Raw genomic sequence first — 6,000 nt, 5'->3', positions numbered from 1 at the left:
AACCCAACCCACTTTTTAAAAAACTGGATATGTAAAAATGTTACTTTAATTCTCATATATCCTTTTGTGTTGATAAAAGATATCTGATGAAAAAAAAGGTATGGGATGAAGATATTTAAATATGTTTGGCATTTATAAAATCATAGACTGTTTTTATACAAAAGAAGACAGAGAAGAAAACAAGTATTTTTTTTTTCAAACTAATCTTAAGATCTTAAGAGAATTAATCTATAGTGACAAGATCTGAAAGCCCTAAAAACCTTGAGGATTGATGATTACTTGAAAAACTTCGATCAGAGACTTCCCTATCACTGTCATAACTCAAAGAGATCAACAGGCTAGCTTCTTGAAGTTAATCTTACCCTCATAAATCCTTTTTGGATTATCCAGACAACACTTCATTTTCATTTGTAGGGTCATCTTCACTGGGAGGGTCTCCTAATCCCATCCCCCTCCTTTTTTTGGCCTGACTCATCCCAAGCCTTCTACCAGGGGTCCAGTCTACAATTAATTCTGATATTGTCTCATACTGGCTTACTTACTACTGGCTTATGTTCCAGGGAAATACTGAGAACACTGTAGGTTTAGACATTGTGCTGACGGACAGTTCCGTTCATATCTGGTGGTCACAATTGCTATAGTCTCATACATCTTGAAGCCAAAACCAGCAGTCAACCACAACTCGATTCATGCATGTCCTTGCTTTGTGTGGAAGGAAGGCTCTTGGTCCCAGTTTCCCTACACAAATCAGACTCCTAGCTACCATGGGTTTACTTCTGCAACCAATATCCAAAAATTCTTCTTAATATTGCTTAATATTAAATATTCTCTTCATTTTAGGCTCATTGACACCTATATCCTGTTTAGAGAGTGGCATGAATTTTTAATTTTGTTATGAAGTACATTTTATCATTGCTGTGTGTTCAGAGTTAAAGTTGGAGGTGCGACAAACTCAGGGTTTCAAAGAGGCGTTTCATTAGCAGTCAACTTCATTTTGTTTTGTTCCTTAATATTGTACAAATTACACATGCTGCATCATAACTTTCCTGATAAACTGTATTTTCAGTCATTCTAGAATTTATTTTCCCTAGATAACCATCTGCTACTAAGTACACATATCCATGTTAGTATTTAAACTTGGGTTTGACTGAATTACAAAACTAAAATCCTTATAAGTGGAATACTGAACATGAAGTAGAACACTGGGGTTCAGGTCCTCTTTTAGACAATTATTCGGTCGTTTTTAAAATGTATAGAATATCGGCCATTCAACATTTTTTGATTTATTTGCACACGAAAGAATTGTGAAAAGCTCTTTGTAAAGTGACCAGGAAAAATGAGAAATTTTTATGAGACATAGAAGGCCATGAGAGTGCATCAGCTCAGCATCTGATGTCTCATTCAGGACTTGCCTGGCTTTTAAAGGGTTTTGTATGTGTGGAGGACTCTATGTTTGGTATAACTTATGTTGTATAAACCATCACACATATTTTCTCCCCTATATTAAAATATATTTCAGTGATGTTTAATCAGAAAACTTTTATCTCAGCCTGAGTTTCATTTAACAAAATAGGAGTTTCCATGAAAAATTATGTCTTGGCGTGAACAAACACTTCTCAATTTCCTTAATTTGTGAGCTTAATGAGGGATTCATATTTGATTTTTCCATTTCTTGGTGGGTCTCTTTTCAGTCCTGTTCTGAAGGATTTAAGAAATGAAAGAAAATTAACAAAGGAATCCAAAAACCTTTACCATTTAAAAGTGAGCCTCTAAAACTGAATCCTGGAATTCAGCTTCGTTTACCCTATAGTCCTAGCCAACAATTGCCTGACACATGGTGAAGAGCAGGAATGCTATACTAACAAAAATATCTTCATATTCACATAAAACATTGACATATATTGGCATCTTTGCTCTTAGCTACCCTATGAGATAGCATAACACTAATACATTCATTTTTTTTCACTTCTTAAATAATGTTAGAAGTATATTTTAACAAGGCTGATTTTCAGGAGACTATAGATGCTGGAGAGGATGTGGAGAAATGGGAACCCTCTTGCATTGTTGGTGGGAATGCAAATTGGTGCAGCCGCTCTGGAAAGCAGTGTGGAGGTTCCTTAGAAAATTAAAAATAGACCTACTCTATGACCCAGCAATAGCACTGCTAGGAATTTACCCAAGGGATACAGGAGTACTGATGCATAGGGGCACTTGTACCCCAATGTTTATAGCAGCACTCTCAACAATAGCCAAATTATGGAAAGAGCCTAAATGTCCATCAACTGATGAATGGATAAAGAAATTGTGGTTTATATACACAATGGAATACTACGTGGCAATGAGAAAGAATGAAATATGGCCTTTTGTAGCAACGTGGATGGAACTGGAGAGTGTGATGCTAAGTGAAATAAGCCATACAGAGAAAGACAGATACCATATGGTTTCACTCTTATGTGGATCCTGAGAAACGTAACAGAAACCCATGGGGGAGGGGAAGGAAAAAAAAAAAAAAAAGAGGTTAGAGTGGGAGAGAGCCAAAGCATAAGAGACTGTTAAAAACTGAGAACAAACTGAGGGTTGATGGGGGGTGGGAGGGAAGGGAGGGTGGGGGATGGGTATTGAGGAGGGCACCTTTTGGGATGAGCACTGGGTGTTGTATGGAAAAACCAATTTGACAATAAATTTCATATATTGGAAAAATAAATAAATAAACATTAAAAAAAGAAACAAGGCTGATTTTGTGACCAAGTATTTAATTTATACAAAATGATAATTTGAGCAAGAAAAGCTTATGTGCACTCATTTCATTACCTTGAAGATACAAAAGCAAATATACGTGGGTGAATATAGAAATGTAAAGTAACTACAGGGTGTCCTGTCATTTATATTATCTCATTTAATCTTCATATTGATAGCAAAAGAGGTTTGTCCTTTGCAGTTTACAGATAAACAATGTGTTTTACTTTCTCAATTTTATGAATAACATTAAACTAATGAAAGTATTTCCAAGAGGCTGATATACTATCTGAAAGCAGCAAATGTGCACAAACATGCTGGGATGCCTACATGCAGGGTAGCTTGGGACAGAGGCTATTTTTTTTATAGTTCCAGTCCTTTGGACTGGAATTTAGAGACTCAAACTATTTCAATACATTATGGACCTTAAGGATGCACGTATACACCATATATGTGGTAAGACTCCTACCTGACAAAAGTCTTAGTATTGCCATCATATTTTGATTCAAGAAAATATAAGAAATGGGTGTGATATCAATGCCATGTGTTTCAAGAAGGCATTTTACTTTGGTACCTTTAGGAGAATAAAAATGTTATAGATGATTTTATCATGTAGAAAAAGATGTATATTTTATATCAGACCTTGTATTTATATCATGTTTTTAGGCATATTCATTAATTTCTGTTACAATAATGTAATAAATAACTTGCTCCTTGTGTGTGTAGTTTATGTGTCAAAGCAAATACGTCCGTGTATGAATGATTTCTATTATCCATTCCACAGTAATAGCTCTCTTAAATAAAAATGATTTTTCTTTTATTTAAAGAACTATAGTTCATAATTTAAAAAACAAATTTCATCACAAACTTTTGTGTGCACCAACAGGAAAAAAAAATCTGTGAATTTCAAATAATTGTTTCCTGGCTTACTTTGGCTGCTTTAGAGTTTTGAATATTTATAGTAATCACTTGCTATTCTCTGCTGCTATAGAAACACTGTATTTTTATATTTAATGTGTTACTTTAAACAATGACTGTGGCTACGGACAGCATTACATAGAGATCTTGTAGGTAGACTACAAGTTTTTAAAATAATGTTATTAACCTTTTTTTTTTAATTTGTTCATTTTGGAAATTGTGAAGTTTGCTTTTTTTATTATGACAAGACCCAAACATTTATTTTATTAGTATGACTTGGGTTGTATATTGCCCACATGGAATCTTTTTAGACTCTCCAAAACCACTAGACTCACAAAACTGCCATTGGCTATTGCTGACACTAGCCCACTGGGAAGGAGGTAGGATAAGAGATGACAACAGACTGCCAGCAGGACAGCATCAGCGGCTCCCCTTGTGACAGCAGAGAAGATCAAAATGGGGGCGGGGGGTAGGGGAAACACAGGATTAGAAACCCTGTTCCCTGAGGAAACCGATATCTTCTGTTACAACAGGGGTACAGCTAAGTTCCTGCAGGTGGTCTGCCCAGTGAAAATAGTCACCATACTCGGGGAAACCTGTCAGGAGTCTTACTATCAGATATTTACAATTTTCCCAGTCTATATACAGCGTAGCAGTCAAGGTCCTTTGTGCCATAGGTAACTTTTCCTAGTAATACCATTAGCCTTTTAATTTTTATCATGTTTCCAGGAAAATAGAACTAGACAGCTCATAAAAGATGAAATTGGCCTGACAAAGGGGAAAGTGCATTGTATTCTCTATCCACAGATAGTTAACATGAAGTTCGAGAAGATTCGTTTGAAGGACTGCCATGGCATATTTCCATTCTGTCTACAAAAACTAAAAACCTCATTTGCAGTTATACTTATTGCACAGAGACCTGCTGTCATTTGTCGTTTTGATTTTGCTTCCAAAATATTTTAAGCATCTCTGCCCCTCTGTAAACTTTAAAAACTATATATACCTACACACCAACATTTTGAAGGGCTGAAAAAGATCTAGATCCAAGGGAAATTTCTATCCTTTATATGAGATTAGACTGAGGAAGGTGAAGACTACATTTTCTAAGACTAAAGCTCAGAATCAATTATGTAACTGCTTTAAATACTTAAGGCTTCATATAAGATACGCCTGGAATTGCTTCCAAAGCTCAGGATACTAGTTCTGGAGGACCACCTTTGATATGGGAACAGGCTAATAGGACCCATCCATGGTACGTCACTTGTGGCTGCAGCAATAATGTTATATGTCAGCATGTCTTAGGGGAAGAAAGTGCATTTGGCAGGAACTCTGGCTTTTCTGGAGAGAAGCAGTATCATGGGCAGATGATAACTTGGCAAGTTCCTGCAACTGCAACTGTGACCATTAAAGTTTAAGGATTGACTCAAGCTATTTTTTTCTGAAAGGACTAAGGGCTGGGCACGTTAAAAACATTTTGAGTGCATTTGTTATTGTGGTTCCCAATCCTAATTACTTCTCAAAGCACTGCTAAGAATTTATATTGGGGCACCTGAGCGGCTCAGTCTGTTAAGTGTCTGGCTCTGGATTTCGTCTCAGGTCATGATCTCATGGTTTGTAAGTTCGAGCCCTGCATGGGGCTCTGCACTGACAATGTGGAACCTGCCTGGGATTCTCTCTCTCCCTGTCTCTTTGCCCCTCCCCGACTCGTGCGCACACACTGTCTCTCTCAAAATAAATAATGTTTTAAAAATGGAATTTATATTAGTGATATTTAAACAAGTGAACACTAAGAAACAATATGCTATTCAGGTTGTATCTACTAGTTTACTGTCTAGGAATAGATATTAGCTATACAGTAATTATAAAATGTGTGTGCATTTATATACATAGTCTTAGATAATGACTAGACAACTTACCAAATTTCAGAGATTATACTTGTATAAAGTTAAAATTAGCATGGACAGATCATTTAAAAACATATATCATTTAATAACAGCTACATTTTTACTTGTAAAATGAGAAGTTTTAAATAGATAATGCACCTAGTTTCTTTGGTTTCTAATTTAAAATATGTATACACACATTATTTCATTTGTAATAATGAACAGCACTGTTTAAAACTTAATTTAAAAACTTTGAGTAAGATAACAAGGATATATTACTCTTATAGAGATGTGTGCTGATATTTAAAAAATTTTATTTTTTATACTACATTTGATGACTTAAAGTCAGTCTTGACTGAATTAATAAACTCCTGAGTAATTAAATATCCTCAAGTTATTTGAATATTGAAAAAAAGGACATTGATTCTTTTAGTTAATTTTTCTGGTTTCTGTTAAGTGCTGA

This window comes from Panthera leo, chromosome A2 (genome assembly GCF_018350215.1).
Source record: "Panthera leo isolate Ple1 chromosome A2, P.leo_Ple1_pat1.1, whole genome shotgun sequence".
NCBI classification, from domain to species: Eukaryota; Metazoa; Chordata; class Mammalia; order Carnivora; family Felidae; genus Panthera; species Panthera leo.
This window is presented reverse-complemented; position numbering follows the sequence as displayed.